Raw genomic sequence first — 17,567 nt, forward strand, 5'->3', positions numbered from 1 at the left:
TGACATACGTGTCAGCAATAGGTAGGCCTGGTTTAGGACAGGAGAGACTTTTTAAGCTTTTTTTTTCCAGACTTCGAGAGAGAGATAGGATAGGTGATAGAGTAGCAATTAGTGTAGATAGGGGAGATAGAGAGCACAATGAGAGTAGTGGCGGTGCAGGAGGGAGAGAGACAGGGGAGCGGCACAGTGCATGAATACAACTCACCAGAAAGCCTAGCAGTCAGGCAGGCACAGAAGAGGGAGGTGCTTGAACAAGATGTGCAGTGGGTAGCAGAATTTTAGGTGCTGAGGATGGGTGCTCAAAACATGCAGCTAAAAACAATCAATTTCCTGGTTAAAGGTGCATCTAAGTTCAACTTTCCAACAAAGCACTAAAATGCAGCGAAAAGCAAGCAGTGGCTTGATTAATGGCGCATTAAAGTACAACTTTCCTACAAAGCACTAAATGCAGATGAAAGCAAGCAGTGCCCTCATTAAAAACACATCTAAATCCAACTTTCCAAAAAAGCACTAAAATGCAGCTGAAAGCAAGCAGTGCCCTGGTTAAAGGCACATGTAAATACAACTCTCCTACAAAAGCACGAAAATGCAGCTGAAGGCAAACAATGCGTAGGTTAAAGCACAACAGAACCAAGGTCAGTAGATTACATCTAGATGCAATTTCCCAACAACATGTTAGCTGTGCAGGGTCAAGATGCATATTAGGAGCGAGGGTAGGCATGCATCTAGATTCAATAGTCCTACAGCACACCAGTAAGCCACAAAAAAGCTGTTCAAAAGAGCATGTGGAATTTAATTTAGAAACATTTCCCTCACTGCACACAAAATGCAAGGGACAGAATGCAGTTAAGGGGAGAGAAAAATTGCATCCAGGTTTGATTTTCCAACACTTGAATTATAACACCTGATTAACAGTGAAAGGCAGAGTCAAAAGGTACATCAAAGTTCCGGCCGAGGGGGCGCAGAGCATAAAAGTATAGTAGGAAGTCAGAGAGGCCTCTGGTCCAGGGCTTGGATGTTGAGGGGGTCACCAAATGACGTCGCCATGCTTCGGAGTAGGGCCAATCCAGAAATAGACATGGGGAGTAGGGAGATAGAGAGCATGTGTGATTTACACAACCGTCGAAAGGAGTGAGCACCAAAGGATTATGCGAGATGAAGATGCTTGCAGGGGCGCTGTGCCTCAGGATAGGGAATAGGGGACAGGGTGTGCATGGCAGCAGAGGGGGGTTGGATCAGGTAGGGCAAGGCTTAGAGCATGTGTGCAAGCCAGGGCGGGAGCCAGGAGTTTAAGCGCACGAGGATGCTCTTACCTTGTGGGGCAGCAAAATGGGTTTAGATTACCATCGGAGCATCGATACAACGCAGACCACCGATGTTGGCCAGATCCAAGGATGTGATGGGGATCTTCACAGCCCTCTAAGGCCTAGACAGGGTGGGGCACTGCCCTTAAGTTGAGACCCTTTGCTGGGGGCTGGCGCTCACCTGCCGGGTCCTGGGCCAATCACTGCTATGAATTGCTGCCCAGCAAATCAGGCTGCTTCAGGGAGGCAGGTGGAGGCCTCAGTTGGTGTCAGCGATCCTGGCGGCCTGTCAGTCTGTAAAATATAGCCCTATCATCGTCTCGCCCCCCCTGGGCAAGCATGCTCCGGTCTCAGACAATCTTTGACAATCCCCTAGGGAAGGTGTATATGGCGCCTATACCCCCCCCCAACCTCCATGTCTCAGGCCCCTTGTGCACTGTTACTCCTAGATTACTTCTGGGAACATACCCATATTGTACAGAACAAATAATACTAACACAATACCAACATACTCCTATCTTACTCCTATGGACAGAAATAACAAGACACAAAGAACAACACATGAATCGATTCAGTTATAACAATGGAATACATTTATTTGGGCACACCAAAGCATAATTCAAGCAATGCTAAAACTCTAGCCAAGATCGAATTTGCACCTTTTATACTTCTGGTGCAAACCTACCATGCAATCACTCTAAGCCTTTCAGGTTCCTAATGCATGTGTTTCTAATGCAGTCTCAAGTACAAGCCTATCGTGCAAGGGTCAAACATCAAACAATCCTCTCCTTTATACAGAATCAAACCTCTGTTCAATTCACACCAATCCACATCATGCTTCACACTCACTCTCTTTTGGACAATCCCTGTCTGATCTCCCCTTCGAAGCTCTTTGTGTGAATGTCTGACCAACAACTAGATGGGGTCATATTCTATCCATGGGCATAATTCTTGGGGGGAACAGGGATGCACGTCCTCCCAATCTCCATGGCACACCATTCTGTCCCCACTCATTTGGCACGGGCACCTCCCCTTTAGAAGTCATGTCTTCTCCAACACATCAGCACCCCACTAAATATAATCAATCAGTTTGTCTAGCAATGAACCATACTTCCCATCTGCTTGTGCATTTCTCTGTCTCCAGCTCTCTTCCCGCTACTCTCTGCAATCAGTCAGCCAGCAGTGGCAGGCCCTCAAGATCTGGTCACACGACTTCTTCTGCCAAGTTCTGCCAAGCTTTCTCTCATAGCCATCGGATTCTGCTCTCTCTCATTCTCAGGATTACATTCTCCATCCAAACTCCATCAGCCGCTAGCTCGAACAAACTCCATCAGTTTCTAGCTGCATCCTCCATCAGACTCTCAGCATCTCACTCGAACTAGCTGCAACTCTCTAGACAGTCCCCTTTGCCCTTCTGGTTATACTCTTCAAATGATGCACACATCCCTATGGTTACATTCTCAGAATGTCTCTTTCTGTCTCAGCATTCTATATTCAGGCCATGCCTGCCAGTCTGTGTTTTGCGTGTACTTTCGTGTCCTGTCACTTCGTGTGCTGTCAGCGTGACATAGAACTTCATATCTCTTTGCCTTGGCCTTCTGTGTATGGTGCAAAAAACACCATCTAATTCCCTCTATTTAGCATTCACTCCACTGTTGGCTCACGAAATGCTCTCTCTGTGCCCGTTTTCAAAGCAACCCCCTTTGCTGAGAAGGCTTCCCTCCTATCTCTCTACCCACTCCATGTCGCTCTCTGGTGCAGCCCCCACCCTCGTGTTGTCTCTGCGACGCTCAGAGCTCAAGCCGATAAGCTTCCTTCTCGGACAAGGGTTTGTTATTTGTGTCTGACAAACAAATGTTTACAAATTCCTTCTCAGTGTAATTCATAACAATTCTTCGCGCTGGGCCCAGTGCAAAACTAACTTCTGTCTGTTTCTCCATCAGAAAATGGCTCATAGGCCTCGTGTTAAATGCTTCCTAGCATTTACACTATTCTCACAATGCAAGCACTAACATAATGCAACTCATTCTAAATACATACTCAACATACATACATACATGTCAGTCTCTAAATGTGTCTCTACAAAGCAAACATGTGTACTAAATGGCTTTTCATGTCATTTCAAATATGCACTTTGTGTGTCATTCCAGGCCTAATTAGTTTTCTTCTAGTGAAAACAATAAGCAAACTCATTCTAAGCGCTACAGTCTAAGGCAAACATAAATGCATAGCATATCATGATGCAAATATACCGTGTCTCTAAAGCGCTATCATGGCACTTAATGCAATAATGGAGTGATTCCATTGCAAAGAGTAATGATTGGGTAATGGTGATTCTAATGATTCTCTAACAGTGAGTCTAATAATGGGTAATGGTTCTCTACAGAGAGTCTTATGATTCTTCTAATGATAACACTTCAGGGTCCTCATTTTATCAATTCCACAGGCCGGCCATGATCTCAGGCCCGAGTTACAGGTGCTGTGGTCCTCGTGGCCACAAAAGGCCTTCCAGGCAAGGTGCTCTGCTTCAAGCAGTGAGAGAAATTACGCTTAGTTTTCTTTTATATGACAACAGATACGGAGTGGGTACAGAAAAGGGAGATGTACAAAAGAATGAAGGTTGGCCTTCATGGTGGTATACAGCAATTTAGGAGTGATGACCACAAAATAGCTGTAACTCCCTTTCTCTCTCACTCTTTCAGGGTCATTCTGAGCTTCAATGCTGTGTCTCCAAAATATTTTCTGAGGGTCCTTCTTAGCTTCAATACCGTGTCTCCAGAATAATATAGTTATATGCCTCTGGTTTTCAGCACCTTGTTAGTGAGGATTAGGTTTAGGGTGACAGAAACATCTATGTGACCTGGGGGTAACATTTCAAACAGACAGAGCAATATACTATATTTAACAGTGTCAGAATTGAGAAGTAAGTAATGTAGTGCAAAGGTCTAATGTAAATGAGCCAAATGTCATTAATCCAATGTCTAATTCCCTATTATAGCTAGAAGGATTACAGGGAATATGATTTTACGGCACACTACATTGCTGGTGTTTGTGTGTATATATATATATATATATATATATATATATATATATAAATATATATATATCAATGAAAAACTTTGTTAAAGGGACATTATGGTTAAGTTGCTCTACTAAAAACCTATCAAATTCAGAGAAACAACTTTGTTAAAGGGACGTTATGGTTACAAGCAAAACTGAAAAACCCCTGAAATTCAACAGTTATGGTAAGCTAAGCAACCATAACTCGCGCCATCACTGTGCACTGCTAAGAAGAACACCCATGACATCAAAGATGACATCACAAATATGATTGATTACATCACTGATGACATCACATGTGCATTTGATTTTCATAGGAAGTCGCTACTAGGGGTTGTGAATGTAATGGTGGCAGACAAGTGTCAGGGGTCATCTGGAGATGTGTGATGAACTACATACTTGATTATGCAATGTATTGCTCCAAAGAACATTCCATTGCAGTGTTGTTTCTAGAACAGGAACCTACTCATACGGAAACATAGGCATTGGCTGCAGCATACACCATAGTGATGTAATATTTCTAATTTTCCCATGTTGGATAGCAAAAGGGTGAATGTTTCTGTATCACACTTTTGCATACTGTGAAACATGTACTAAGTAGGTAATAATGCATCACTTACTACATACTTGTACTACTACACACAAAACATTAAGAGACCACAATGTATACAAATATGGGGTTTATACAGGGAGAGTAAAGTAAGTAAACAAGAGGCAGTATCATGAGCCACTGTGTATAACCAACACGATTATCTTTACGTACGCATAGGAATGATTGCTGTGTTTCAGGCCTGCTTCTTACCCTATGTATGAGCAACATAAGATACGATTGAATTATAAGGAAACTACTGTAAGAACATGTGAGAATAGCAACGTCTACAAATGTAATACCTTCTGAATTTTAGGTTTTTGACTGTCAGTGAATAAACTCAACTGGCCTAGATATGTCAGTGAACAAAAAAGAAGGGGCTAGATATGTGATGTCATCAGTGATGTCATCAATCATATTTGTGATGTCATCTTTGATGTCATGGGTGTTCTTAGCATTGCACGGTGGTGGCGCGAGTTATGGTTGCTTTGCTTACCATAACTGGCGAATTGCAGGGGTTTTTCGGTTTTGCTTGTAACCATAACGTCCCTTTAACAATGTTTTTCACTGAATTTGATAGGTTTTTAGTAGCGCAACTTAACCATTACGTCCCTTTAACAAAGTGTTTTAATTGAATTTCATAGGTTTTTATTAGTGCAACTTAACCATAATGTCCTCTTAACAAAGTTTTTTCATTCAATTTCATAGGTTATTAGTGCAACTTAACCATAACGTCCCCTTAACAAAGATTTTTCATTGAATTTCATAGGTTTTTATTAGTGCAACGTAACCATAACGTCTACAAACATCTGACTTCATTGCGGAACTTCCGGGCAGTGCCACATGACCATATGCTGGTGCGCAGCATGATGACGTGTACAAGAACCCGTCCGCACTTCACGATAAGATCTGTGCTACACGGACAGTTCGGAACTGCATTTTCTACTGATCTAGGAACTTTCAACTTCAAAATTTCCCTTACACAGTTCCAACACCTATTCCTACTCATCCATGAACAATCTAGTACACAGTACATACTTTAAGCAAAACTGCTATTTATCTTAAAATGGAATCAGCTAATGCCATCCCTCCTCCACAAGAGACACCACCACTGCTTTAATCAAGGAGCATGAGAAACACTGCCCCTACCTTAGAAATAACACACGCGCAACATTTTCCCCCGTCCACCTGCCCCTCCATAGTAGTGTTTGGTGCCTCTTCCCTCATTTCCCTCCCCACCTTTCGTTCTAACCACTCCTGGCAAAAAAAAAAAATGTTTCCAAAAACAATAAAAGAAATGTTCCTTTAGGAACCACCTTTCACAGTTAAAAAATAGAACTAAAAAAAAAATGTATAGACTCCATCTACTTTATATTTCTCAGTAAAGTACATAAACTCAATAAGATTTTCCAACATTTTCATTTGCATTTTGTGTTATGCTAATGGCGATATCGTGGTGTTTATCCCCCGTTCCAGGGATGGAACGGTGGATTCCGGCTTGGCAGCCCAAGATATCAGCCCAAGTGAAGGGAGGGTTGATAACGAGGTCTGCGGACCATTATCCCCCCATTCCAGCTCGTGTAATGGGGGATGAAGGCCATTAGCACCCTAGGCTCCCAAAGTGGGAGCCCAGGGTGCTAAAAAAAGGATTTTTCTTCCTACAATCACTGCCCATGGCCACAGGCTACACCTCAGTCACAAAAGGTATCTATAATCTTTTTGCAAACCTTTGTATAGATTTGTCAAATGGCACCACATTAATAAGCATTTACAATATTTTGGGACCCCCCTCTAATTTTGCCCCTCTTGACAAAATCCCACCAAACTTCGCAAAAACATGTATATCTAGATCTATTATCAGTTTGCCAAAATAAGTGTAGATTCGTCAAATTGCACCTCATTTATAAACCTTTAAATTATATTGGAACCTCCCTCTAATGTTGCCACCCCTTAACAAAATCCCACCAAACTTTGCAAAAACATTAATATCTAGATCTATTATCAGTTTGCCAAATTAAGTGTACATTCGTCAAATGGCACCTCATTTATAAGCCTTATATTATTTTGAGACCCCCCTCTAATTTTGCAGCCTCTTGACAGAATTCCGCCAAACTCTGTAAACACATTCGGAATCAGGACGGGAATATAATAGCTACATTTCATGCTGTTTCATTGAGAGGTGCCAAAGTTATATGCCATCCAAAAACAGCCCCCAAACATCTGAAGTGTCCCCGAACTTCTCAAAACTGTTCGCGAACATCTGAACTGTTTGCTGACTTTCCCGGCAAAAACAACCTGCTTTTTTGCTTCTTGCAGCCATATTCCCTCCCATCCTCACCACCCCTCCCCTCCCAGAGATTATTTGATAAGTTTGACAAGTGCAATGTTGTGTTTTTTAATATGTTTTTACCGCAATGTCCGTGGACACCGGCCGATGTCTGCGAATTCAAGATGACGGTCGTTTCCAAAAATCTGATGCACCTCACGCTTTACGCCAACCAATCAGTTGTATGTCCGCGGACATGACGCAAGTCTATTAGCCAATCGGTGTCCTGTCTGCGGAGCACACAGGGAAGTGTGTCCACAGAGCAGACATAGATATCACACATTTTTTTGCCTTATGTTTTGGTCATTTAAAAAAGAAATATTGGATGGATTTACACCAAATTAACAAAAGCATGCTTTCGGGACAAGCCACCGCTCTTGTCGCACATTTTGTGAAAATCCGTCCAGCGGTTAGTGCTGTATGCGTGAGCAAAGTTTTTTCCCATTATGTCTATGGGAAAAAAAGAAATGTTGGGACCCTGCCTATAGCTTTGCCCCCCCTTGACCAAATCTCACCAACCTTTGCAAAATAATTCAGAGTGGACCATATACTTTTTTTTGCAAAGTTTGGTGAGGTATAATGGTATATAAATATATATATTACATGGCCACGGTAGTGGCCATGTAGTTATGGTTAAGTTGCTGTTTCCATAGGAAGAGCACTTTTTGGGCTGCATATAACTTTGCTCCCCCTGGACGAATCCACACCAAAATTTGCAAAAAAAAAGTATATGGCCCACTCTGAATTTATTTGCAAAGTTTGGTGAGGATTCGTCCAGGGGGGCAAAATTATTGGGGGGGTCCCAAAGCATTTTTGTCCCCATAGACTGAATGGGGAAAAACCTTTGCTCGTGCCTACAGCCCAAACCGCTGGATGGATTTTCACCAAATTTGGACCAGGAGTATCGGCTTGGTCCCGAAAGAGTGCTTTTACAGATTTGGTGAAAATCCGTCCAGTAGTTTTTTTTAAAATGACCAAAAAGTAGGTCACAAAAAATTAATGTTATCTATGTTCGGTCCGCGGACACACTTCCCTGTTCGCTCCGCGGACAGTGTCCTGATTGGCCAATCGTCTTGCGTGATGTCTGCGGACATGCAACATGTTCGCTGAATGGACGGCGCGGAGCGCGGAGCGCGAAGCGCATCAGATTTTCGGTAGCGCCCGCCATCTTGGATTCGCGGACGTCCGTGGACAGCGCGGTGAAACTTGGTTTAAAATTTGTATTTACTAGAGTGTGTTGGTGTGTAAGAGTGTTTGGGGAGGATGGGAGAGTATGAGATAGGTTAAATGTTGTGTTTTTTTATGTGGTAGATGCTCTTGTTGTGTTCGATTTGTCTGCGGACAACACGGCTGTTCTGAAATGTTCTAAATAAACGAAATGGGGGGGTGTTCTGAGGACGCAATACGTGTCTGTTTTGTTCGCAAGCAAGCTGAAACTGTTCTAAGAACACTCGCGGTGTCCTGAAATGTTCGTAAATAAACAAAATGGGGGTGTCCTGAGGACGCTGTCTGTATTGTTCAATGGGAAGTTGAATGTGTTCTAAGAACACTCGCGGTGTCTTGAAATGTTCGTAAATAAACAAAATGGGGGTGTCCTGAAGACGCTGTCCGTATTGTTCGATGGCAAGTTGAATGTGTTCTAAAAACACTCGCAGTGTCCTGAAATGTTCGCAAATAAACAAAATGGGGGTGTTCTGAGGACGCTGTCCTTATTGTTCGTTGTCAAGTTGAAAGTGTTCTAAGAACACTCGCGGTGTCCTGAAATGTTCGCAAATAAACAAAATGGAGGTGTTCTGAGGACGCTGTCCATATTGTTCGTTGTCAAGTTGAAAGTGTTCTAAGAACACTTGCGGTGTCCTGAAATGTTCGTAGGGGGTGTCCGGAAGACGCTGTCCTTATTGTTCTCTGGCAAGTTGAATGTGTTCTAAGAACACTGTAGGTGTCCTGAAATGTTTGTAAATAAACAAAATGGGGGTGTCCTGAGGACGCTGTCCGTATTGTTCTCTGGCAAGTTGAATCTGTTCTAAGAACAGTCGTGGTGTCCTGAAATGTTCGTAAATAAACAAAATGGGGGTGTCCTGAAGACGCTGTCCGTATTGTTCGATGGCAAGTTGAATGTGTTCTAAAAACACTCGCAGTGTCCTGAAATGTTCGCAAATAAACAAAATGGGGGTGTTCTGAGGACGCTGTCCGTATTGTTCGTTGTCAAGTTGAAAGTGTTCTAAGAACACTCGCGGTGCCCTGAAATGTTCGCAAATAAACAAAATGGAGGTGTTCTGAGGACGCTGTCCATATTGTTCGTTGTCAAGTTGAAAGTGTTCTAAGAACACTTGCGGTGTCCTGAAATGTTCGTAGGGGGTGTCCGGAAGACGCTGTCCTTATTGTTCTCTGGCAAGTTGAATGTGTTCTAAGAACACTGTAGGTGTCCTGAAATGTTTGTAAATAAACAAAATGGGGGTGTCCTGAGGACGCTGTCCGTATTGTTCTCTGGCAAGTTGAATCTGTTCTAAGAACAGTCGTGGTGTCCTGAAATGTTCGTAAATAAACAAAATGGGGGTGTCCTGAAGACGCTGTACGTATTGTTCGATGGGAAGTTGAAGGTGTTCTAAGAACACTTGCGGTGTCCTGAAATGTTCGCAAATAAACAAAATGGGGGTGTTCTGAGGACGCTGTCCGTATTGTTCGTTGTCAAGTTGAAAGTGTTCTAAGAACACTTGCGGTGTCCTGAAATGTTCGTAGGGGGTGTCCGGAAGACGCTGTCCGTATTGTTCTCTGGCAAGTTGAATGTGTTCTAAGAACACTTGCAGTGTTTTGAAATGTTCGTAAATAAACAAAATGGGGGTGTCCTAAGGACGCTGTCCGTATTGTTCTCTGGCAAGTTGAATGTGTTCTAAGAACAGTCGTGGTGTCCTGAAATGTTCGTAAATAAACAAAATGGAGGTGTCCTGAGGACGCTGTCCGTATTGTCCGCTGGCAAGTTGAAAGTGTTCTAAGAACACTCATTATGTCCGCGGACATTAAAAGTTTCCACAGGCCATAGTTGAAATGTTTGACTCTATGGGTGTGATATGCTGCGGTGGTTGTGGCCAGGGCATAGAGTCTTGGGTGCATGGCCACTTGGCCATGCACCCAAGACTCTATGCCCTGGCCACAACCACTGCAGCATATCACACTCATAGTGGCTTATAACTTTGGTTCAAAAACAAATTTATGAGGAACAAAGTTATAAGCCACTATGGGTGTGATATGCTGCGATGGTTGTACTTATTATAATATACTTACTGTTTGGTTTAGTAACTGGAGTACATGTATTTCTTGCTCATTTCTGTGATAAAAGAAAATAGCATGTTAGTATTAGTATTGTGTAATGACTAATTACATTGTATAATCAACATTTCTTTTTTTTTTACCCTCATATTTAGTAGATTACAAACCAGAGTACTGTGCAATTTGCTCAGTTTCTGTGTTTGTTGCTAAAATCATTGGGTCTTTGGGAGAAAAAAAAATCCATGTTGGATTAAAAAAAAACTTTTTCTGTTATGCTACAGTTTATTTGTTTTTTTGTTTTCAGTGTTCACTTGTTGTTTCTGGCTAATGCTTTATACATTGGCTTGGTGCAGTTTTTTGGAGCAGTAACATATTATTTATTTGTTTGGATATTGTAAAACTTTGGAGCAGTTAGATACCAGTAGGCGTATTCTAACTGTCTATTTTTTTTATATATTTTAGTGGTATTGATTTATCTGTTTGGATATTGTAAAATTTTGGGACAGTTAGATACCAATCTGCGTATTCTAACTGTATATTTTTTGCTCTAATTTAGTGGTATTCATGTATTTGATTAGTTGTTGTAGAATCTTTGGGCAGTTAGATAGCTTTTGGAATATTCTAACAGTTTATATTTTTTTACTACAAGTTTACTTAAGGTTTAAGTACAGTTTAGTTAATTTGGTTTTAAGAACATTAAATAAGTGTTTGTAAGATTTGCTGGTAATCTCTGCTTTAGAGTAATGGTACTATCATTACATTCAAACCATCCACATTTCTTTTTTATATATGCAGTGTAGTGCCCTGAATTGGTTGTGGCTCCTGCGTGGTAGATTATACCTATTGTTGTGAAGGTTTTCTTACCAAGTGATATTTGACCATGTGTGAATCCAGTCAGCTTGCAGTTGTTTTTGGTACCATCTGCATTGTAACGTAGAAGCATTAGTATTACGTATTTACTATGTGTTTGTATTGCTAACGTGGAGCGATTATCCGAATTGCAGGTAATACATATCTACCATGGTTTGCATTTTGTACAAGTTGCTGAAAAGGAATGGATTCACAATTAGGTATTGATATATATATGAAGCGTTCATTGGGGATTTCTTCTTGTGTCACATTGTTGCAGAGAGTGCATGTATGTTTCCACATGTATGAAATCTGGAAGATTTCATATATAGGTATGTTTCTGTTTTCCAGTACTTGTAGTAAGTACATTGGACATTCTTGTGGATCTTCCTTTGAGTTTATAGTGAATTTAACCATTCCAGCACAGTAGTCCAATTGTTGTCTTATTCCATAAACACTATACGTGTTCTCAGGATTGTTTGTTGCATTTCTGTGAAGTACTAACATTTGCAAACACAATTGGTCTGTACTGTGTAAGTAAATGTTGTCAACAATTGGTGGCAATTGAAATAGAATATTCATTGCTACATTTGCGTAGCAACTTACTCCAACTATATTTGAGAGTTTAAATGGTCCAGGTAGTTCTGTATCTGATTGATTTTTTTTAGTTTGTCTTCCTTCTTTGATGAAGTACCTGGTTTACTTTCCCTAATGGGTTCTTTTATGTTTGTGGTACTTGATGAAGTTTTAGTTTCTTTTACTCTCTTTGGAGGATTTGCAGTGACATCATGTTGCATTTCTGTTTGATTTAGTTTTCTTTTACAACGTTTTACTTTTTATGGTACAGAATATGTGTTTAGGTGGGGGGTGTATAGTGAGCGAAGTCTATTGTATTCTAAAATGCAAGGAATATCAGCGTTTACTTTACTTGCATCAAAGTTGATTAGAAATAGACCGTCAAGTGTACGTAAGCGTGATGGTGCTACGTAGCTCATGCCTTCTTTAAAGACTGTGTTACCAATGTCTATCATTGCTTTGTCTAGGGTAAGACCTTGTGATTTATGAATGGTGACTGCGTATGCAAGAGTTAAAGAAAATTGTTCTCTGCGTACATAAACGTCTTTGAAGAGAAGGAATCGAGCTGTTGAGCGTCCTATCCTTTTTACTTCTGAAAGTTTGTCAAAGAGAATATTGACAAACTGAATTTTGTTGTCACGTGGGTATGTTTGAAAGCCAACAACTGTACCCAGTGCTCCATGGACTAGTCCTTGGTGCACGTCAAGGTTACGTTTAAGCATTACTCTGCAATTTAAGGATCATTTTAATATCTTTTCCAAGCCTGCTGTGTTTGAGATTGATTTTTCTAAACTATTTTGTCTTTTTGTGGCTTGGTCACACATGGGTAGTGTCATACCATGTACATCTAGTTTGTCTGTGGCGCTAATTTCCATTATTGGTTGCATTTCTTTACTTAAAATGATTTCATTGAATTTGAAACAGCTTGCAAGAGTTGGCATTAAGGCCATACAATTGACATTTTTGTGGGCTAATTGTTCCATAACATCTGTAGCACATGCATTATCACCATAAAGTGCATGAATGTGCCGGGTTTTCAATATTGTTTCTGCTTCTTTAGAAAGTATACCAACTTTGATACTTTTTAAGATGTTGGCATAAGTGAGATCTGCAGATTGCCGCATGTTTTCTGTTAATTCTCTGTATTGGAAATGTTGCCAAAGTTGACAATTCCAATGCTGCCAACAGTTTTACGGCAGAGTTTGTGTCCTAATGTTTTAAAATAGGCTCACCTTTTACTGGTGTCAATTGAAGAAGATTGCCGAAAACAATAATGTGTTTTCCTGCAAAGAGTTCTTCATAGTTTGTTTTGAGTACTTCTTGTAATCTGAGGTGAATCAAAGCCAACATTAGGTTGGACACCATGCTCACTTCATCTATTAGTAGCATTTTCATTTGTTTCAATACTCTGCGTAGTTCCATTGCAGCTTCTGTAGAAAGTTTGTAATAGTCTAATTTGTTTTGGTGTTCTACTGGCAGGAGTAGTAATCGGTGTAAAGTGACACCACCTATGTTGTAGGCAGGTAAACCTGTGGGGGCAGTGACAACAGCTGAAAGTTTGTTGTTTGTCAATTGTTGAAGGAACTTACTGATGATTTTGATTAGGAATGTTTTGCCAGAACCAGCTTCACCACTGAGGTACAATAGTATAGGTTTGTAATTTTGGCAGGTGCATTCTTTGTTTTCATGCTGTACACCATGTGCAATTTCTTTTGTTACTTCTTGAAAAATGCTACGTTGCTCATTGTTTAGTTTTGATTGTAGTATAGTTAAGTCTTCTTTATCTTCATACTGACACATGGTGTTTTCTACTTCTATCATAGCTAATTCTGCCTCATTTGTTATTAGTGGTTCTCCCAGTGGTTCTTGGCTTCCTGTTACAGAAGGTTGACTACTGTCAGGAGTGTCCTTATTTAGTTGGGCCTGGAGTTCTTCTTCTTGTTGCTGTTCATTGTGCAACATTGTTTTGTACTGTGTAAAGTTTACATCAGTTATAGTGCTTTCATTTGCTTTGAAAGCGTCTTCATATGAGTCATAGTTATCTAGTATTTCTTCTTCTTTTCTCCATGGTTTAAAGAGTTGTAGCAGGGACATGTAATGTAATTTTTTATGTTGAGGAGTCTTTAATGACAATTTGATATGATTCATTAAATTTGGTTTGGTGAGTTTTACTAAGCTGCCTTCACAGTTTGTCACTCTGTATTTACAGTTTTTTTTCATCAGGTTTTATATTTTTTTTGTATGTGTAGTTTTGGGCTATGTGGTATAGACACATGGTTTCCAAAGTGGTACTCCTGTTTGGGTAGTATGTGTCCAATAAATTGTTTTTTAAAATGTCTTGGCTGTTGGGATCATGTTTGGCTATTGTTTCTATATCTTCATATGATTTTAGAACTCTTTTTCTAGATTTAGCTGGACCAAGACTTAGCCATACTATATTTTCAGATTTACCATACAATGCAGTACCAGTTAAACAATCAGCTTCTTCATAGGATCCACATTCTCTATGGGACAGTATTTTTATGCCCAAGCTGTATAATTTCTGAGACACTGTTTTATCTGATGACAGGTCATTCCAGATGTCTTGCAGCTCTGTCTTTTCTGCTTTGGTTAAGTATGCTGTGACATATCGTGCAACTGCAGTAGAATTGTCTGCAATGTACTGCACATCTATGTTTGCATTCCATAGGTGGGCAATGATTGCATTGTAATCATTGATATATTTTTCTTCTTCTTTTCTTTTTATGTAATATGTATTTTTAGGTGACTTACCTTTAACACTATGTCTAACTGAAGACATGAGGTTATTCACTTGACCTGTATTTGTAACTGGTCTAGGGAAACCAAATCGGCATTTGGTGTAGTATTTCCCTTTGTTTTTGTATTTGCGACGACAATATTTGCCACATTTGTGTCTTTAAAATTGTAAAATGTGTGCATGAAGATCACTATTTGTGGATTCTGATGGAATTTCACAAGTGACATATTTTTCAATAAACTGTAAAGCAGTGGCATCAGTGTCTTGACCAAATTTAGGAGCATCTTTAATCCATGAAAGCATGTGGATATGTGGTGCTCCTCTGGCTTGGTATTCTTTTCTCCAAAAGAAGTGTTGCACTTCTTCAAGGGGAGGAACAGTTTTATTACAAATAAAATGTAGCATAGCAATGAAGCAATGGTGAAAATATCTTGAAACATTAACAGGATCCAAATAACAAAGTTCTCCAGGTGTTAGTATATCTATGTTTGTTTTGTTTTTGTTTGATATGCATAGGAAATCATGTAAATCTTGCCATGCATATTCTGCACAACTTAATGTAACAAACCAAGTGGGTGTGCCAAGGTTTCTGATCATACAACGTACATCTCCATGACGTCGAAACCAGTACACTTTAGTACCACGCATATTTGCTAATAGATTTGTAATATTTGATTGTAAAACCTCATCTTTTTGTTGAACTTTTTGTAATAATTGTGTAGCTGTCATATTCTTAAAGTGCGATCCTGATTTTAATATGTGTGCAACTCCGTAACATAAAGTTGCTAGTTCACTTTCTTCCACAATATATCTTCCACATTTTGTCTAAATCTGGGATCTTCAGAATACATCCGTAATGAGCGGTATTCTGATGCTGATATTTGAATAGGTATATCATCGTACCTTCCTCCTTTGCCAGTAGGAAAGAGTAGAGGAAAAGCATGTGCTTCTATACTTTTTTCCCATATGCTGATTGGTGATCCTTTTGTTTGACGCATTTGGTACATTTCCAGTGAATCTTCTATGGTGTCATTAGAGTGCAATGGATGAATTGTATAATGATCTGAAGTGTTTGATATTGTAGCAGGATCTGGGAGCTCAAATTGACCAGCTTCTTGTGTCTCTTGAATTATTTCAGATGTATCCTTCAAGTTTTCTTCAATATTAATTTCTTTGTAATATTCATTATTCTCTTTAAGATATTGCAAGGCTTCTCTAACTTTATGTAAATCTACCAGCTGTTGCCAATTTCTTTTGTCTTTTGTAGGTATTCCATTTACCAAGATAATTAAAGATTGTTGCATTGGACGTTGCACTCCTAGAGTGTGCACATTTTCTTTTAGATCTAATGGTAAATACACTACCTTTCCACGAATACCTTTCACTAATTCAGAGGGAGGTAATTTTGCAGTTTTTGGTTGAAGGCGTATTATTGCTTGAAATGTGTGCACTGTATGAATTATGATGCTCTCCTATAAATTAAGTTATTGAAGGGGTTTTGGTAGTGGATATAATTCCAAATTATTTGTGATAGCACATGAAGGAGTTTGGTTGTTGTCAAGTTTTGTAGTGCAGTAACTGCAAAGTATTACAGGGTCAGTTATTTCGTATTTGTTTTCTGATATAAGGTAGAGAGCTAATTCAAACCATTTAGAATCTTCATTGTCTTCTATTTTGTATAATAAGTCTACAGTTTTTGTGTTACTTTTATAAAAATGTCTGCGGCAACATACACACACATGGTTTGGTACTTCAGCTGATGTACTTTTAAATTTTAGTATTTCTTTTTTGTATGCGTGTAGTAAAAGCTTGCCATGTGTAGAATTGTTACTAATTTGGTTTACAGCTATTTCATTCTGTAAGTGGGTTTCACTTCCAAAATATTTTTTCTGGATATAGTCGATTTCTTCTAGTAGGTCTTTTGCTGTACCATGTAGAAGAATTTTATTTAAATTGGCTAGTGCTAAAGCAGGACTTTTAGCATAGTACAGTTTATAAACTAGATTTCTTATAGTTCAATGATGTATTGATATCCTTTTGATATCATGGAAGTTGGTTTTGCAAGTAGGTCCTGTAATGCAGGCCAATGAATGTCCTTGTAGTCCTGTGTACTTGCGTACTGGACAGGTATCCATATTTTGCAGTAGTTCAATTTTGATTTTGTCTTTGCTTTTCACATATTGATTGAGGAATTGGCGTAAAGACTTGACAAATTGTTTGGGAATGTTACACATTGACGTGCATGGCCATTTGTAAACTAGACATTCTGTTTCAGTTGAATGGAGGGGTAATTCTAAGTTTTTAGGGCATATTTTTGTAAGGAGTACTTCTTGTTCCATTATGGTATTATTAATTCTTGACTATTATTATTGACTCCATTCACCTCCGCAGATACTTAAGAAGTTCTTTCTGTTGACATTTAGTTTATTGAGAAGTCTTTTTTGTAATTTAGTTATTAGTTTTGTTAGTGGTTTCATTTTGTTTAACACTAAAATAAATAACTTTCTTTTGAGAAGAATTGCACTGTCTATCAACGCTTCTAAGATTAATTTCCTACGATAGGTTTTAAGCGTTGAACCTGGTTTCTCTCCTGTTTTTATAAGATTTTGAAGGACTTTGTGACGGAACATTTTGGCTAAAATACTTTTCTTGGTATGCTTACTTTGCACTATATCAAGATTTAAAGAAGCAGTTTTATCTGTCGTAATAGCTGATTTTCTGTTAATTGTTTTTTGGTTTGTTTTACATATTGATAGAGGAGGCAAAGTTTTTGTACTTGAAACTTCTTTTGTTTCACTAAATGACTGTCTTAGCTGTTTTGTTTCAACATTTTTTTTA

At 39.5% G+C, this 17,567-nt stretch overlaps 1 protein-coding gene across 1 annotated transcript in view; it reads left to right on the top strand.

The window, feature by feature from the left end:
* Nucleotides 1-17,567, top strand: part of HAPLN2 (hyaluronan and proteoglycan link protein 2) — a 342,449-nt gene that overhangs the window by 263,607 nt on the left and 61,275 nt on the right. The window lies entirely within an intron of this gene.

Source organism: Ambystoma mexicanum, chromosome 1p, assembly GCF_040938575.1.
Source record: "Ambystoma mexicanum isolate Mex_15411 chromosome 1p, UKY_AmexF1_1, whole genome shotgun sequence".
NCBI classification, from domain to species: Eukaryota; Metazoa; Chordata; class Amphibia; order Caudata; family Ambystomatidae; genus Ambystoma; species Ambystoma mexicanum.